Consider the following 18,874-nt stretch of genomic DNA (forward strand, 5'->3'; position numbering starts at 1 on the left):
GATTCAATTCCAGATACTGGAATGCAGTTTTACAACATCTATTTTGTTGTAATACTTCACACGGTACGTGATTTTAAAAAGAGCGAAGTGAGTATGTGTTGTTTTTCCTGATTCTGTAAGAAAGGCTCTTAAAGATAGCAATATTAAGAATAGTTCTGGTAAAAGTAATCAAATAGCCTTGTCTTCTCCAAGAACCAAAGGAAGCCTCTTGTTAAGGAAAGTGAAGATATATTTCCTATTTAAAAGTGGATTTGACTCTCAATTTGCCAAGGCCATATAAATATGACATAAAAGCCTCATTTTCCCTGTGCCAGTTTAATTAATGAAGTGATTACAAACGATATTAATAAACAGCCGTGATGTAAATCTATGAGAAGAACATTAAACAGTAGGTTGCTCTTCTCCCATCTTGCTACAGTACTTCCACTTCAATGCTTTCATCTCACCCGAGTCTGTTCATTTCATCTCTTAAGAGTGAGCAAAAGCCAGTAAGATAAAGAGCAACTACATAGCAATTAAATAAAACATATTATCTTCCAGAAATATGCTGTTTATATAGAATAACATAGAGGAGATTTAACAAGAGAGAAAGATGATGTTCCCAACTACTAACAAAGACTCAGATTGAAATTTCCCTCAAGTATTTTTGGGCATACTGAAATGCTGCAGTAGTTCAAGATAATAATGAGCGCTTCTGTTAAACAATAAGATAGTTACAATTATGTACTCCTAGAGACAGTACACAGAATTTCCTTTGCAAACAGACGGAAAATCAGTCAATTTAACTTAAAGTATTAATATTAATTCGTTTGATTGTCTTAATACATGTTAATACAACTTGATAGTTTCTTCAAAGTAACCAAGTGCAGAGGGTTTGAGATTTTTTCTTGTATAGTTGACAACGGTCTAGTTGACAAGGTGGTGTTAGGTCATAGGTTGGACTTGATCTCAGAGGTCTTTTCCAACCTTAATGATGCTGTGATTCCGTGAGAAACATATATTTTAAGTCTGAGAGGTGGATCTGCATCAGGTTGGTTCCTGCCCTCACTTTAAAAACTCACATAGAAATGCTCTCCGTTTCATGCAGAAAACGTGCAACGCAAAACGTGCGAACACGACCGGGATCGACAGCCAGGCTCAAGTGCCCCTTTCTCCTCTCGGCTCGGGGAACACGCCGTGCCCCGAGAGGCGGGAGGGCAGGGAAGGCGAGGCACCCACTGCCGCGCCGCCCGCACGGTCCGGGCACCCGCAGGTCATCCGACCCCTCCCCGCCAGCAAAGCGCGGCCCCGAGTCTCCTCCCCTCGTCTCGTGAGCGATGGGGCGTGGCTAGCCTCGTTCCCATCCCGCGACGTATATATAAGGCTGGCGAAGGGGGTGGTGCCTCCTTTTTCCCTGCGGAGCGTCCGCTGTGAAGCTGCGTGGTAAGGCGCTCAGGACTGCGGGGTGTGCCGCAGCCCCAGCGCGGTTGGGGGTGGGCCGCGGCTTTTTCCCTGCGCTTGGCCGTTCGGGAGGGTTGCCCGCGGCGCCGCTCGCGTAGTACTCGAGGATGGAGCTGGCAGGTGAGGCTCGGAGGCGTGCGTAGGGCTGGCCGTAATCCTGCCGCAGGGCCGCGGCCGCCCGTGCACGGCGCCCCGCGGGCAGCCCCAGGGGTGCGAGGGGACCCAGGGGCGGACTACGTGTCCCAGCACGCCCGCGGGTGACTCCCCGCCGGAAGCGCAGTCCCGCGGCGCACTGCGCGCTGGGAACGGTAGTCGCGGCGGGGACCCACCAGGCTCTGCCTGGCCCGCGCCATTTTGCTTTTCCGGTGCGGCAGGGACTGGTGCGGGGATGCAGAGCCCGGCGGTGCTCTCAGCCACCGGCCGGGGCACCCTCCCCTTTTGGGAACCTTCTAAAATGTTGGCTAGTGCAGAGGAATGAAATAAAACATGCCAGTGAGAACGAGGTAGGTGTTCGTTCCAGTAAAAGTTTCGGTCTCGTTGAACGAGGCGGAGCCGCCTTGTTCCTGTGGCACAGGGTTCGTGCACGCGTTTGTGTTGTCTGTATGTTTTGGAGGGCTCAGCCATCGGCATCGTGGGATTGTCCTACTGCAGAAGACTTCTAAAAATACTGTGAAATTCACGTATCATGCCAAGGGAAAAAAAAACAAACATAACTTTTACTTGATTTTTAATGTAAACCATAGAATTAACGTTTTAAACTAACGATGTTTCCTTTGCTTTTTAGACAATGACACAGCAGAATAAGTGGACATGTATTAGAGAACAGAGAAAAAAACCCACCTCCCCAAAAAGCTTCCTGTGGCCTTAAAAAGCCTTTTTTCCCCCTTGCAGTGCTGATCTCACTGAGCTGTGGTACTTCTGGAAACATGGGAAATACAATTAAAAAAACCAGCTATGATTCTAGGTTCTTATCTGCAAATAAAGATGAGGAGGATATGGTTGGATTCATGTAGGAAGTTGTCGGGTGCATTCATTCAGTGTTGAATTAGCTTGTCTTTATGATAGCCTGAATCACACATGAGATTACTAAAGAGTAAAATCCTCACACTCAATAACTGAAGTTTAAAGTAAAAATGTTTATTACACCCACTATGTGGAAGCTTAACTCGAGGTTTTCCATAGCTTAAATTGTTTTTGTTAACTGAATCAAAATGTGTGATGTTATCTTTCCACGATTGCTGCATTTATTTGATCTGTGTAGTGCAGAGTGAGAAACATTTTCATGGGAACGTGCATATTTTGAGTATTGTGTATGGTAAAACATACTTCGTCATGCATTTCTTCTGCTGGTTGAGTCAGTGGATTTTGATACTTGCTACCTGCTTGAAACAATTTTTTAAACCAGTGGAAATCAGTTCTTCTACTTAGAGGACTGAAATCTTGGAATGATGAATTGTCATTGAAAATGCTTTACAGTGAAGTTTAACAGCAGGTACATGCAGTTATTTCTACAATGCTTTTAATATGAGATTGAAAGGTGATATAACTCACAACTCCTTTGTTACTTAAAACTGCATTTCTTGCTGCTTTTCTTCAGCGAACTTGTTGGGTAGAGATTGTTGACAATTGTCTCATGATGTGTGACTTATTGGCCTGGTAATACGAATCTACTGATTTCAAGTTTTAAGTTTGTTCACTCTTTGTTTTTAGGTATGATGGAGAGGAGATTTTCTATTGTGTCCAGTACATTGTGCTTTAAGGTAACAGTTCTGGAGTTTTTATTATTGTTGCTCTAGAAGTAATACTGCATTTCTGTTACTGATCAAGTTAATAAATGCTTCCATTTCTTAATTGGTTTCCATATTTCTGTCTGTCAAAAGTATGGGGAGTTTTAAGTGTCGTGGGGTTGTCATCTTTGTATGGCTACTAAGTGGGACAAAAAGGAAAACCAGTACACTGTATTTTCATAGCTGCCATCAAACCGATGAGTAAATATTTGATAATTTTAAGGTTTGGTGCTCTTTGCTGAGTTAGTCAGCCCATAGGTCAGTTCTTAGTTGCATTTCTTTTGATGTGGCATTTATATTAACACGAAGACCCAGGTCACAAATGACTTGGTTAGCTTGTGCTAAATTATACTGATTGTTGAGGTGGTGTGAGTTAGCTGTCTGCCTTGGATATGTATTTGAGTTAATATACATACATGACCATATTTAAATGTAATTACTGAGGTGATGATCCTGCAAACTAACGGACAAGCAGTATTGCATTGTGAATAAATGCATGGCCACTCAAATATTTTTGAATAAAAAGCTTGAATGTCTTCGGTCTTCAGCCATTGTCATGGTTGCAAAAGAGTTCCAAACCAATTCAGGGTAACTTTTTCCTAGTGCGTAGAAAATTTCAGCTTGTCGGGTGTTAAAGACTGTTCCAGAAGAATATTGAATTTATGGAAAAGTCAATTTTTAGTGCTTGATGATCGTTTCTGACATAGTAACGTGATAGATGATGCTAGACCATAGCAAGAGATGTTTTCTAATTTAAAAGATAATTTTTTGCTTATTTTTAATTTTAGCACTTCATGGAAGCACTATCACATGTAGAAGAATACTTGTTACACCCAAGTGGATTTTCCTGAAAGCTATGTATGTTTCAAATGATTAGTGGAGATAAATTAATGATAAGTGGATTAGTGTAATATGTGCATGATCAAATTAGTAGCTGCCAAATTATTAGCTTTAAAATAATCATTAAGTCATTAGCTTTAAAATAATCATAAAAGATATCATTATATTTTAGGCATGTTTGACATGGTTTAAAACTGTGTAGGCTGGAGGAATTACGAAGTTTTTGTGTCAGAGCTGGTAAAATGCCTATCTGAAGTGTTCATGCTAAATCTGAAATATTACCTCAATATGGCTTTTAATTTGTGAATTTGCGCTTTATTGGGCGATTGATGTAAGAAAGTGTTCAGACAAAGAAGAAGGGAGCATCCAGAGACTTGTTAATGTAAATATGCGAATGTTGCAATTTTTTAATAAAAATGTATATTTGTTATTTAAAAGTATAGTTGATATTCTCACCTTTTTGAAAGAAAGGATCTATATCCGATTTAGTTTGACTCAAATGCTTACAACCAGTTGTTACAAAAGTAAAATTCAGTTGTTCTTGCTTGTGTTATAGTATTTATGAACATGTTGTAATTTATTATTTTACTCAAATTTTTAGAGTGCATGAACAGTTTCTAGTAATTGGAATGTGAGGCATCCTGAAGATTTCCTGGCAACAGGAATTACAACAGGTAGAGGTAATATTGATGCAGCAGTGGAAATTTTTGGTTTAAAGTAATGCATTCCCTTTTCAGTACATTGCACATGAAAGACATAAAGCTTATTTTGTGGAATATATGAATGTATGAGTGGTGTTATAGTTCCCAGTCACTGGTATTTAAGTGGTGTATAGTAATAAAACTGCCAAACTTGATACATTGCTGAGAAACTTCGTATGGATCTGGCTCCTGAGATGAAAGCACTTAATCTTTCAGTCACTATCCCAGTTGGTGTTACTTTTACTGCTGCCCCTGTGTACAAGTCAGGTGCCAGCATGCGCCAGGTTGTGAATAAGAATGTTGGTGCATTATTTAAACCCATCTCAGGTCCGTGTTGACATGAATATGTACTGTTTCAAATGCTTGCATCTTTAAAGAGCACGGGGAGAGGGAAGTGTTAGACCCCTGTAATTGGAGGTATCCTGCCTTACAGCAGGTAAATAAGCATTAGCCAGGTATGGTAAGTAAGTGTTGCTGCTGGTATTTGAAAGCTAGTGATGATGTTTGCACTTTGACCCTCTTAGGACTGTTTATTTAGGGCTCGCTCAGATGTGAGCAGTTAAGAAAAGCAAGTCACTTTATTGCTCTGGGGTTTGAGTATATTCACAGGTTGGTTTTAGTTAGAAAGTTAGTGTAAGAACTTCTAACTTTCCCGTCTTACTACACATCTGCAACTTTATTCCACTTGTTATTCAAGACAGGTACCTTTAAATACCTTGCTAACTACCAGCACTTTCTTTTGAAGAACAGGTTTTGTGTGAGTGAAACTTCTTGTGCAACACTGCTGCCTATAAAATGCTGTATTGTTTAGACAGGCACTATTGCAAGTAGGAAGTGGTATGACTTACATGGCTGATGTAGAGAAAAGTTGGAAGTAGCAAACCTTGCTAGTGTCGCTAACCAGTGCATTTTATGTCTTTGCTGAGATGCTTGCATGCTGCTTCTCAATTGAAGGTATGAATGCCAATAAATGTCAAAGCTTCCTAACCAAGTAAAGCTTAAAACCACTGGTATGTCTGATCAGTGAAGAACCTATCCCAAACCACATGTGAATCTGGCTTCTGAGTTTAGACTAACACTAGAACAGGTGAAGCATTTGAAGGTGCTCAGTTTCATAGTCTGTATGTACCTTGAAACTCAGCAAAACTGGTTTCAGTAATGGTAATCTTTTAAAATGCTGTTTTATAAAACTGCATTATTGTCAGCCCCATTTAAAAGAAAGAGGTGACATGTAAATTGTTGTATTAGAAATAGCATATTTGAAGTCGAGTCTTCTAATTAGTTTCTCAGGACTTAGTGTATTGATACTAATCCAACACATTGAATAATGCAGTTTGGACTGTATAAGAGCCTAAATAGGTGGCAAGTTGTAATTCTGGGTGATGGAAGAAAACTTTCCTGAACTAATAAACTTTTTTTTTTTTAACAGGAAAATGGGCCAAAATGTAGGAACTTACTTTTAGAAGCTTTTAGCTTATTCAGGTATGTAACTGAAAAGGTTCTAAATATTTTCTCATTTTAAGCCTAAAATAACTGTGCTTACAGTTCAATTTTTTTTGTATTATGACAGTTATTAATATACTTCATTGATTAATGATATGTTAAGTCATAGTTGGCATTTAAAAATACTTGTTCCCTAAAGCACAATGTGTGCTGATAGCTGTGCCTAAGCTTAGTTAGCTTTCAAACCTATGTACTTTATTACTGAAATACAGTAATGTTCCCTACTATATTTGTTTTCTGTATTGCCTTTGTCTCATCTGTGATGATCCTATCCCGAACCTGAATCCCCTGTTGAAAAACTTAATACGGATCCGGAATCTGAGACGAGACCAAAATATTTGATTTAAACTTCCAGAAAAGTATTGTACTGTCTTTGGTTTTAGTTTTGGGGGGTTTTTTAAAGAAATAGTAACAATTTATACCAAATGCTGTGTGCTTATGTGCAAATTGAAATTTCACTCTTGCTCTCTGTTTGCAGTGATGAGCTGGACACTTTGTCAGAGCTGTCTGACAAATGTGGATGATCAGTAACCAGGAAGAAGTTACACCTGAAAAGATCTGTGGCTTGGAGTGGGATGCTGTGCTTTTACATCCTGCTGAAACAGCTGCTGCAACTTTGTTTAGTAGATGCTGTTTTCAGAAACTGCATATAGACCAAAATCACTGTCTGCGTGTCTAAAATAGTGCCTTACTAAAATATTAAGCTGCCCTCTCTAGGAAGGATAGCAGCAAAATTAGCGAAATGAATGTTGAGCATTAATACATGGAAAACCCCCTGAGCAGTTACCCTTTTAAAATACTGTATTGGTTACACGTTCTGATACTGAAAATCTGCGATAACTCAGGACAACAGAGCTCACATGCGAGCCCTGTAAAGACAAGGGAGAGCAAAATGAGTACACAAATGCAAACCAGGGAGTCTGTGTTTTGAGGGTGATGTCATCCAGGAAATGGGAGAAAGTATAGAAGGTGATGGTGTTACGGAAGCATAAACCTGAAACACTTGTAAGAAAGAAAAAAATATGTCTTCAGATCGCATCATAGTTTGTATCAGTTGAGGAACCAAGGAGTTGGGTTTTTATTGACTGCCACTTAGGCATGGAAAGACTAGTACCGCAACAGTGGAACTGCTCCTTGAGGAACACACTGGCAATATTAGCTGCTTGCAGTGTGGGGAGAAGAGGTCAGTGGTGGGAAAAGAGACCACATACACTAGAACTTGTGCTTTAGACAGTCACTTGAAAAGTACCAGTGCTGTATCACAGTAGCAGCATATTTGCTGTATTTGTCAAATTGTCACTCTTACACAGAGGAATGAAGGCTCATAAATTGGTCACCAAGTAAATTGGATTTTCAAGATGACTGTGTATGACTCCATCTGCCTTAAAATGTCAAGCCTAATTGTCAGAAATGCTTTATGAAGGAAGAAACACGAGAATGGCATAATAACTAACAATTAAAAGAGCTACAGTTACTGAATCATTTTGAAATGCACCAAAATACATAAAAACAACCCTAAAGTCTGCAACCAAAAATAACAGCATTGGGTGCTAGCAGCTCTCTAGAGAAATTCCTATAACTCATGGAGTGTGCCTGTGATAAGTGACAAATACCATGTAAATCCCAATTTTCTACCTGAGCAGTATGAAGTGCAAGACACTACCAGGAACAGCACATGAACTATTGAAATTTAAAGTAAGTGTCCAATAGATTACTAAAATGTATGCTAAGGTACTGACAAAATTCCAGGTGTGTATTGCCTCACTGAGCATCTCCTATAGTTTATTATTGTTAATAAGCAGCGGCCAGCTGCTTTTCAGCAAGCAGCTGTAAATCAGTCTCTTGAATGTTGGAATCTTCAGAAATTTACTACAGAACAGCTTTCCCTTCGTCTCTTTCAACAGGCTTTATTTCTGTGTTTCTCAGAATGGTAGGTATTTCCATGTGCCATGTTTTGTACATGCTTTCCCTTGAATAAAGATGAGGATGTGAAAAACTTGCCTGTTGCCCATCAGGTGTGTATCACACCACAGTGTTCCCTGACTGCTTGTTAATTGCAAGAGCTAGGAAGGCAATGTGGCCTTGTGCTGCCTTTTGCAGCATGTACTGGACACATGATGTTCCACATAGTGTTTAAATGATGCCAGGACAACAAACTTGGTAATCCCATACTTCAGAATTGGGAAGGGACTGGTCTCCATCTGCCCACTGCAGTTCTGTGAAAAGTCTGGGTGCTGTTGGCAGCATCTGGTGAAGCTGCTTGGATGGTAAGTCTGGAGGTTGCTAGTCTGAGCTAGGTCTGTCTTATGGAGGTTGAAAAGATGCAAAGGACAGGGATGCTTAATACGACAGCAATATTTGATAAGTACTTTGTTAGATACTCAAAAGGATTTGCATGACTTCGTTGTGGGGTCAGAAGAGTGTGGTATGTGTTTTGGACTAAAGGTACCATCTTTTTATCCTTTGGGCTGATAATACAAAATGAGAAAACTTTTAAGGAGATAATGCCATGTGTACATCCAGTAAAATTAGTGTCGGTTTGTCTTGTGATGTTGGGGATCAAAGTTTCAGGATTGTGGGTGGTACTTCAGATACCCAAAACACATTTGTTGGAGATGGTCTTGGATGTAGGATTGGCAGCATTAGAAAAAGGGTGTTACTGTGCATTTCTGTGGTGAAGCCCTGTAAAGAAGCATTGTTTTAGTCATGAAAAAGATTTGCCTCACTTATCAGAAAAAGGTAGATGTGGCCAGTGATGAGGCATATTGGATATTGAGCTGCAAAACTCTGTATGAATGTTCCTGTATGGCCACAGAAAACGGGTCGTGGATGAAAAATGTGTATTAGTCTAGAAAGTCTGGTATTTGCAAACATGAACAAATGTTTTAACCATGATACTCCAGAGGTTTTGGAATGTGGGACTAGTGAAAGTGATGCAAGAAGGTCATTTTTGTAACCAGTTTTAAAATGGCAAGTAGCTTTTTTGCTTTGTGGGAGAGAGATAACGTTTGCAAACCACTTGTGGATTTAGTTCTGGTGTGGTTTTTGGAGTGATGTTTTATACAAGTGATTGAGATGGGGAGTAATTGTGAAGGGTTACTCTGATACATTTGGAACACGTGGCATGAGATTTCTCTGTGCAAAAGCACTTCATTAAACTTCAGTTTTACAAAACAGATTGTTAGATTTAAAGCTTTAACTGGAGATTTGTGCAGTAGAGTGCATGAAAGCAGTTTGCTTTTTTGTGTTTTAGTCTGGTGAAATCTTGCACTAACCGTCATTAGTGTTGAGCTTAGAAGCGTCACATGGCTGTTGGGCTGTGGTCCAAGAAATCAGTGGTTAGACAAACTTTGTTCTGGAATGTTGCCATGTATCCCTCTTAGTACCAAGGTAAAAAAGCAGTCTTTTTTTAATTGAGTGGTGGGCTTACAAGCAAAAGGAGTACCTTGCAACTGCAAGTAAGATAGAAGAGTTGACTCTGCATAAATGCTTTGCTACTATTTAATAAGGTCTTTGTTAAGGTGGGAAGTTTGTCTTGTTGAGGAACTCGTCTTGCTGGTGAAAGCTGTAGATCTATAAACAAGAGTTGCAAGTGAGTCAAACTAAGCTAGCAGTGGTTATCTTGCCACAGCACCCGCACTGCTACGTGAGTGCCAGTGCTGGTGTGATGCCTGCTTGAAGTAGTAGATCTTAGTGAACTGGAATTTCAGTGTAAGCTGTGCTGTCAGCCTGCCATTCTGCAGAGAACTGTGTGGCTGTGGCTGCAGCCATATTGTGTGCTGGTGTTGGAGTTGTCATCTGGAGCAGACAAGGTCTTAATTGTATAAGTTTGCCATATAAAGTTTGAGTACGTGTTTTGCCAGTTAAAATTCAGCACTGAAATTAAATATCAATTGGTAGAGAAAGATGCTCCTTAAGACATTTAAACATGGACACAGCAGAGTGAGCAAGTGTTTGTTTGACTTTGCCCAAGGAAAGGTATTTCAATTGAAGGGTGTTTAGCCCTGACTTTAGTAGTTTTTCTGCACGTCCCCTCCCACAGTTTAGAGGACAAAGTTTGAGTTATAATCCAAAGTATGAATGAATTTACAAATAAATGGTGATTTCAGGTGAGTGGAGCACAGATGGAGGCCTTTGTATGCTATGTAAATGCATGTGTCTGATGATTTGCATTTTCTGCTTTTTGGTGTTACAACTGGTGTTACAAGCATTTTTGCTTGTCTACCATTGTCTGTTTCCCTTGGAGGATATAAATGGGGGAAGTAAAATGATGAATTCCATTTTCTTTTGAACATCATGTGGCTTTTTAGTTGATAGTCCAGTTGAGCTATCAGGGCTATGAAGACAGTACTTCTCTGCCATTGTCTCAAACTTCCTGCAAGCTCCGGAGGACAAAGTGGTGTTTGATGCTCAGAAGAATGGCTGTATTGAGTAGGACAAAGTCTGCCTCGTTCAGTATTCTGTCTGAGGATGACCGTATAAGGAACAGGAGAAGGATAGAGAGCCTTTCCAGCAGTTTTCTTGGGAATTTCCTGAGGAGATTTTGATTTGTATTTGAATACTACTTGGCAATTATGACCTATGCCCATTTAAAAAAGATTTGAAAAATGAATGATACGTGGGCTGTAAATTAGATGAAGTAGTGGGTATGTTAGTAATTGTAGGGAGGATGAGATTGGGAGAGGGCTGAAGTAAAAGCGCTTTTTTTTTTTTCCTCTTTGAAGCTGATGTCCCTTTCAATTCTCACATTAACAGAAAAGGTGGTAAGTGGAGTTCAGCGAAGGCCCCAGTGCTAAGCCAGCTTTGCTGTTTAACTGAGGTATGTTGGAGGTGAAAATCTGAAGTACTGATGTGTGCTCATACATTCAGTACCCCGAGCTACACTTCATACCTCAGGCTTCTCACCAGAGCAGTAATAGCTGCTTTTTTTTCCCCTGAGATTGGAGTTCTCCACAGCTGAAGGAGCACTCTTCCAGCAACAGTGGTACTAGTTTTATAGTTCCAGGTGAAGAATGATTAAAATCTGTCCTAAAATGAAGTTCAGTCATTTTTTTTATTTATATGGAAAGGTGGAAAGAGATGAATGGACTGAAATAAATCAAATGCTTAGTCCTTACTTTGAAATTGGTAAATTGATTGGAAAGGTATTTTTAAACTGGCTTAAGATCATTAAAGCTGTGTGCTTCATCTTACCCTGACAAAATAGGAAATAATTTGCCCTAGATTTAGCTTGTTTTTTTTTCTATCAGAGTGAGGAATGTTGCAGATACCAGAGTCCAGAAAAAAAACATTAGAGACTTAAACTCTTTTGTATCTGTTGTGATTTAACCCCAGTTGGTAACTAAGTACCACACTGCTGCTTGCTCACCTCTGCCCTAGTAAGATGGAGAGGAGAACAGGAAAAAAGGTAAAAGCCATGGGTTGAAATAAGAGAATTGAAATGAGATACGGTAATTGTAACATTAAGGGGACAACAAAGAGAAACCCCAAGACAGACAAATGATGCATAATACGATTGCTCACCACCTGCTGACTGATGCCTAGATTGAGAAATGATCCATGACTTGTGGCCAGTTTCCCCCAGTTTATATATTGGGCATGATGTGCTATGGTATGGAATATCCCTTTGGCCAAATTGGATCAGCAGCTGTCCTAACCATGCTTCCAGCTTGTTGTGCCCCTCCTCTCTGGCAGAGCCTGAGATACTAAAAAGTCCCTGACTTTTGGTTATTGTTAAGTGGTGCTTACCCCAACATCAGTGTTATCAACACTGTTCTCATACTGAATCTAAACTACATCACTGAATCAGCTATTAAGAAGAAAACTATCCCAGCCAAAAACAGGACAGGAGAGCTACTAAAAGTGTTTTGGTTAATTTGTATGTGGTGTCAGTAAACAAGTTCACAAGGTTTATCAGCCAGTTATTTAACTAGTCATAAACTGAGAAAAGATTTTTTTAAAAAATTGACCCTGATAGATTCAAGTTTTCAAAATGAAACTTTCCTGTAACTGTTCTTACTTGCTGCTACCTTTTAGATCCAAACTTTAAAAAAAAAAACCCTGTATGTTCTTACAGGATCAAAGAGACACTTAACTTTATTTTCTGAAAGCAGATTGAAAGCCTAATGTTTCTCAACTGTTCTCTACAGATCAGAGAACAGCAATTTGTTATTTTCTAGTGCCCAGTTGCTAGGTACAATTAAAACTTTACTTCCCTAAAGAACTAAACTGTTGTTTCTAGCAGCACAATACAACTGCATTAGTTGCACCATATTAAATTACAGATTTGTTCAGATTTGAGCACAGGTTCTGTTGCCTGCATTGCCCCTTGCAAAGCAATGAAGGAATACCTGGTTACTGCTGCACAAGCTGGAAAGGATAAACTTATACATGTGCTGAAGCTCTATGTTAGGTTAAGATCAGTGTCTCTGAAGGCCCATGTGGAAGTACAGATTAGACCTTCCAAAAGATTATTGAAAAGTAGCAAGCACAGCCTGAGGTACTGATATAGTAAGAGTTCCTCATCCTTGTACTCTGGTCTGAAGTTTGTACTGTAAATGAGAATTCCCTTAGGGCAGCATTCTCCAGGTATCTTTAAAAAATTTTAAAAAACAGTTGTATACAAAAGGTGGTATTGTCTGCTCTTGGGATCTGCAGAAATGCTGCATTTTTGTAGTCACTTCTGCCTTGTACCTGGCAAAGACTGTAAATGTGTGTGTGTGGAGGGGGGTAAGATTGCTCTGTTCTTACAAGGACCTTGAAAGACACAAAGTTATTTGGGCTCATCCATGCTTGAAAGGATTTTTAGGTTGTTTGGTTACATGTTAAGTAGCCTGGAACACTTGACCTGAAAGTTGTGTATTGCAACTGCTGTATCAGGCACTTTCCTGAGTAATCAGCCGTGTCATTAGTAGTGAACTAAATAGGCCTGGGACATGAGCCCAATCCCTGGCAATTGATCATCCATGCCATTAAGGGTTAATAGTCTGACAGCTAAAGCCTGGGCAGCAGGCACATTCTCACATGTAATATTTGGGTCATGGTTTAGAGGTTAAGGTGAGTGAGAGCTTAGCTGGGGGAATACAGGCTGTGCTCTCCACATTTGCCTTACAGCTGGATAACAGCTCATGATCTGTCCCATCTGCTGTATGGCTGAGGCCATTGTGTCTGTGGTGTGGTGTCTGTGCTCGCCTCTCCTGGGAAAGATGCCCAGAGCTGGAGAAGAATATTCTGTGACCTACTGACTTTCTGTCTGCCTTTGGAGATGGGCTTAATGCAGTAAGTAACTTACATGGGGTTAAGTAGCTCCCAAGGGTCCCTTTCCTTGTTCCACCCTTCAGCTGGCTTTTATAAGTGTGCAGAGTACTGGAATCCTGATGGCTGCTAGGCAGTTCAGGGATGTAAGGGCAGGGCTGGATAGGTGTCTGGGGTGAAGGAAGGTCTAAATATAGCAGTAAGTTCTCTATCGACATTTTCATTTGTGGCTGTGCTCGGTGAGTTGCAGCTTCAGCACTTGGCTACCTCGCACTGCGCAAGTGGACAGGATAACACTACTGTCCTGAGGTGACTTTGGGACATTTTAAAGGTGGATACTCATGAGGAATACTCTCTGCAGCTCTCTTGCATGAGTTCTTCTCGTAAGCAGAGTGCACGAGGACATGGAGGAAATTCCTTCTCCAGCCTTTCCATGCTAATTTGATGAAAATGGGGCTGTGTGTGTGATAACTGTCTCGTCACTTTGCCGAATATCTTGTCTCCTTTTTTTTCATGGAGCTTTGCCAGACACTGACCTAATGGCAGCATTCCTCTAAGAGCTTTAAAGCATCAGATGCTTAGGGTAACAGGATGGAAAAGGCAGCAGTCGTTCCTTGTACCCAAGAGTAATAGCAATAGTAAAGCAGTATTTTTTTTTTTGTCAGATTGGGAAGCCTCTTCCAATAGTTTCCTCACCCTCGATAAGCTTGCGAACTATTTGTATAGGAAGCCTGTGGTTTATAGGTCTATAGTGGGATGAGGAATATGTGATTAGAGGGAATCTGTAGGAAGAGGAGCATTTGCAGTATACTTCTGCAGGAAGTGGGAAGGGTTTGGCATGAAAGGAACAAATTAGTGATTGCATGTTCTGCTTGCTGAAATAACAGGGTATTTGTACCATCAGACTGAGGAGTTGAGACCAATATTTAGTCTCCAGTAGTGGGTATTGGCTAATGGAAAAATGCAAAGATAGGGCAAGCATAGATATGATAGTATGTTCTGGAATGCTCCCCAAGCCTTCACTAATTTTTATTGTGAAATTTAAATTGGGGTGATATCTCTATCTCTGCATTTAATAAGTTTAGATGGGGATTTCTTGCATTAATTACTTGGGGGGGTGTGTATGGAAATACCTACAGCTTCATCTGACAATGAGTTCCCCAACTTAGTCGCGTGTGTGTAAAAGTAGCTCTTCTTTGCTTGGCTATCTGCCTGTTTGATTTGGCGTTTCCTAGTTCTTCTGCTGGAAGAAAGAGTAAGCAGTTATTCTCTAGGTTTTCCCCATGGCACTTCTGACTTGTAGACCGGTATTAGGTTTCTTTATTTGTCTCTTGTCCATGTTGAAGGTATAGGTTCTGATTAATTCTTGGCACTGCTTTTTTGCCAGTAAGCATAGGGCATTGGTAGTTCTTTGTTACAAGGCTGGGCCTGTTTCCTGATTGATAAAAGTCAGTTTGGGATGGCTTTGAGTTGGCATTTCCACATACACATGAAGTGACTTAACTGTTTTCTGTACATGCAAAAATACTGCTCTCCTCCTCCACTCCTCTTTTCCATACTTAGACATTAACTTACAGTGTACTGCAAAATACATTGAATTCTACAGTGATTGGTCTGAACCCATGGCTGATAAACAACTGAGTTAAAATCCTCTAACGTAATTTGGAAAAAACCTAAAGATATTATTGGAATGTGAACTAAACTACATTCTACTACTTCTGTTGAGCCTTTCTCTTACAATGTCACCTCTAGAGTGTTTAATTTGAGGGTAGATGTACCTGTGTGTAGGGGGGTGACGGTTAGTGGGAAGAGGAAAAAGCAGTGATTGGTATTGGAAAAGACTCAAAACAGATATCTTGCAGAAATAAGCAGTTCAATACTTTTTCTTTCACTGATGCTGTTGTTATAGCACAACAGCTATATACAAAAGCTGTAAGGCTTTTGTATAAAGCAAAAGAGAGAAAAGCAGTTCAGAATGAATTTAAGACCTTCAGTCTATACATAAAATTAAACACCAAAATAATTTCTGGGAGAGCCCCATCCTTCCTCGCTGCCAGGCTTGTTCTCTGCCTGCAACTCTCTGGGCACATATTTAGCAGAATGCAGGTGATGCCAACCTCAAAAGCCCTGAGATGTATCATGTCAAGTCTGTAGGAGCAGATTCCTCATCCATCTTGCAGAACTGGAATAATTAAAAATTAGTGAAAAATTAGTCACTTTAGGTTTTGAATTCAGTGGCCAGGGAGGGGAGGGGTCTTTCCGATCTCAAGACAGAAGTATCAGTAAGTCAGTGGATAGAGTTGGATTTGTAAAGATCAAGATAATTAACCATATCATAGTATGTATCTGTCTGCTCAAGCAGTTGCTAGTTGCCCAGACAGCTTTTGAATGTCTTAGAGAATGAAAACTCCACACCTTCCCTGGGCAACCTGTGACAGTGCTTGGTCACCCTCACAGTGAAAAAGTGTTTCCTGATGTTCAGAGAGAACCTCGTGTGTTTCAGTTTGTCCCCATTTCCTCTGGTCCTGTGAATCATACTGGACTTGCAAATGCTTTCTTGGCCCCTTTTATTTTCCTGACTTAGAATAAGTGGAGTGTTTGAAGAGTTAGCAGGGTCAAAGTTAGAACTTTTGAAATAGTTTAAATATAAGAGGGGTTAACCTTGATTTTGTTTTAATAAGTGCTACCCCTGCCTAGTTTTGGAGAAGTCAGAACATGCACACAGGATATAACTGGAAAGAATGTTAAAAGAAAATATTACCATTACTTAAGCCTTTCTTTGCTGAAATCATGTGACAATTTTAGATTGTAAGTTACTTTTATAGAATGGAAAAACTCTCAAATCGGCTTACTAAAGACTGAGATAGTCATATATGAAAAGCTTTTTTTCTTTAGAAAATTTCATATATGTTATTTATCCCCTTTTCATTAATTTCTGACTTGCATGTTTCTCTTAATAGGTACAGGCCTTGTATTTTGTAACTCAGCCTATCTCTTAAGACAGAGAATTTCACTGATAGGATGAAGACATTTAACTGACTTTTAATTAAACAAGTATTTCCCCAAATAGCCTTATTTTACCAAGGATCTTGCAGGGCAAATAGGCCAGTGGCCAGCTGTGCACTACATGGAATAAACTGCAGAATGCAATCTTTTCCTAAACTTAGATATCTTTATAATATACAGATATATTAATAACTTGGCAGTCTTACCAACAAGGCTAAGGGCTGAGAATGGCTTGAAAAGTATATTGTTGAGAAAACCCTGAGAGTGGCTCAATCATTTCAGAATTATGCTGTGGCAGATGTAGCATGGGGTGGTTGTTTTCGTTATTACAAGCGGTAACATTTGCTATGTGACCAGTGATCTGCCCCTCTAGTGCTGTAGCTGCTGCGTTTCGTAGCTCAAGTGTAGCAAATTCTTCAGCAGTCTAAATTTCCAATGCATGTGCACCTTGGAAAGGCATCATAGAAACTGGAGGTAAGATTCCTGTTGAGTATCCTAGAAGATCTTAGATCTTATCTGTGCGACTCTGTAGTTGGTCCTGTTGTAATAACTGTTTTTACTGTGGATGTGCTGGGGAGGCTCACAAGTCCAACTGTGGCTTCAGTGTGGCTCTACAATGGTTACAACTGGATGAGAAGCAGGCAGGGGTTACATATACCAGGAAAATTCAGGAATTAGCACAACTTATATTATGGTGAGAAGCTGTCAAACTTTCAGGCGTGTGCAATGAAGCTCCTCATGTAAATCTAAGTCACCAGATAAGTGCCTGCAAATGTTCTTGGCAGAGTATTTTTTCAATTGATGTTCTATGTGACTAAAAAGAAAAAACCTGATTCGATGGATCTTTTACTGAGCATACCACTTTTGTCCTACTGAATTAAGGCTAATAACTGAGCTATATTTGGAGGAACTGTGTGTCAGACTTTCTGCTTCCTGCTTTCTATGTAAAATTTCAAAGGATCAAATAGCTGGAACTCTGACTCTGGGTTAGCTGCGATTTTACATAAGGCTGCAAATCTGTTCACTGCATTTATCCTAGTCTTTTTATTGCTCTTACTTCTATAAGTTAAGTGCATAAAAAGGTTTTCCCCTAAAAATGGTCCTGAAAGTGGGAATTAGTTTCTCAGGAGTTTGCCACCTATAGTTTATCAGATCCACTGACTGAGAATTATAATGAAAACACAAGAATTTTCACCTCAACATGAGGAAGAACAACTTTATGTTGAGGGTGGCAGAGCACTGGAATAGGCTGCCCAGGGAGATCGTGGAGTCTCCTCTGGAGACTTTCAAAACCCACCTGGATGAGTTCCTGTGTAACCTGCTCTAGGTGGCCCTGCCTTGTCAGGGGTGTTGTACTGGATGATCTCCAGAGGTCCCTTCCAGCCCTAATAATTCTGTGATTTTTCATTAGTTCTGGAAAACAAATCCATTTATGAAATTGAGATAATACTCTGGACCACATTTGTATTATAAACATAACACTGAAGCACCTTCTGTAAACATCTGAAAATAACATGTTTGGGTGCAGTATTTTCACTGAAAAATATTCCCCAGACTTATTTTTGAGAATATTATTGTCATTGCCCAGCTGACAGCTATGTTTTTGGTGAAAGTTATTAACTTTTGAAGGGAGAAAAATACTTACATTTTTATAAAGAAAACGATTAAAATATCACACAGATTTACACAAAAAATGTTAGCTTTTGTTTTAGTAATTTTTTAAAAGTTTCGTTTTTTTAAAAGATGGTGAAAAGTTTGAGTAAAAATAACCTTTAATCAAATTTTCAAATTAAAAATTAGCTGGAATACATGTTAGTGCATAGCTGCCTTGTATTTGTTGCTATTTCAGATAAATCTGTGGAGTGGTCCAGCTTTTAATGAAGTTTTATGGCATCGAATTTTTGAGGAGATTTTTCTCTTGTATCAACGAATACAAGCTGTGTGTTTCACATACTTATACACCAGCATGTGAGCATTTGTTGACACCGAACTAACCCTGTAATTGTCTGTGTTTGCTCCACTGCGCAAGTTTAAGTGTTTGTAGAGCACTGGAGATACGCTGGAAGTGTTCGACCGGGCTCAGGGGCAGCAGCCGCTGCTCAGCTTGTGGCTGAGCTGCCTCTGGGGAAGTGACTAATACTGTGTGTGCCTTCCTGCCTCCCTTTTGCTGTCTTTATCTGGAGACACAGGTCTGGCAGAGCTCAGTAGGTTAGCTTCCAAGTTTCTCGTGTGGGGTGTGCAAGTACGACGTGTTCAGAACTGGAATTCTGAAGTGTGCAACAAGGATCCCCAGCACGGAACCCGCGTCTGACAGCGCTGCGCGGGCAGACCCGCATTCCACTA

The 18,874-nt window shown here is 40.1% G+C and overlaps 1 long non-coding RNA gene and 1 other non-coding gene across 5 annotated transcripts; both read left to right on the top strand.

Moving 5' to 3' along the window:
* The first annotated feature begins 1,397 nt into the window (after positions 1-1,397).
* Positions 1,398-8,271, top strand: LOC113982166. Of its 4 annotated transcripts, none has more exons than XR_003538671.2 (6): positions 1,398-1,422; positions 3,151-3,200; positions 4,016-4,085; positions 4,669-4,747; positions 6,198-6,250; positions 6,750-8,271. It is a non-coding gene; the product is annotated as an uncharacterized LOC113982166 (long non-coding RNA). The 4 variants fall into 4 exon arrangements; XR_003538669.2 differs by lacking the exon at positions 1,398-1,422 and adding an exon at positions 1,439-1,560; XR_003538670.2 differs by lacking the exon at positions 1,398-1,422 and adding an exon at positions 1,567-1,943.
* LOC113982176 lies at positions 6,526-6,596 on the top strand. Its single transcript, XR_003538681.1, has one exon. It is a non-coding gene; the product is annotated as a small nucleolar RNA SNORD50 (small nucleolar RNA).
* Positions 8,272-18,874: the final 10,603 nt, after the last annotated feature.

Source organism: Pipra filicauda, unplaced genomic scaffold, assembly GCF_003945595.2.
Source record: "Pipra filicauda isolate LSUMZ 115617 unplaced genomic scaffold, ASM394559v2 scaffold261_size1826302_pilon, whole genome shotgun sequence".
Classification (NCBI taxonomy): Eukaryota; Metazoa; Chordata; class Aves; order Passeriformes; family Pipridae; genus Pipra; species Pipra filicauda.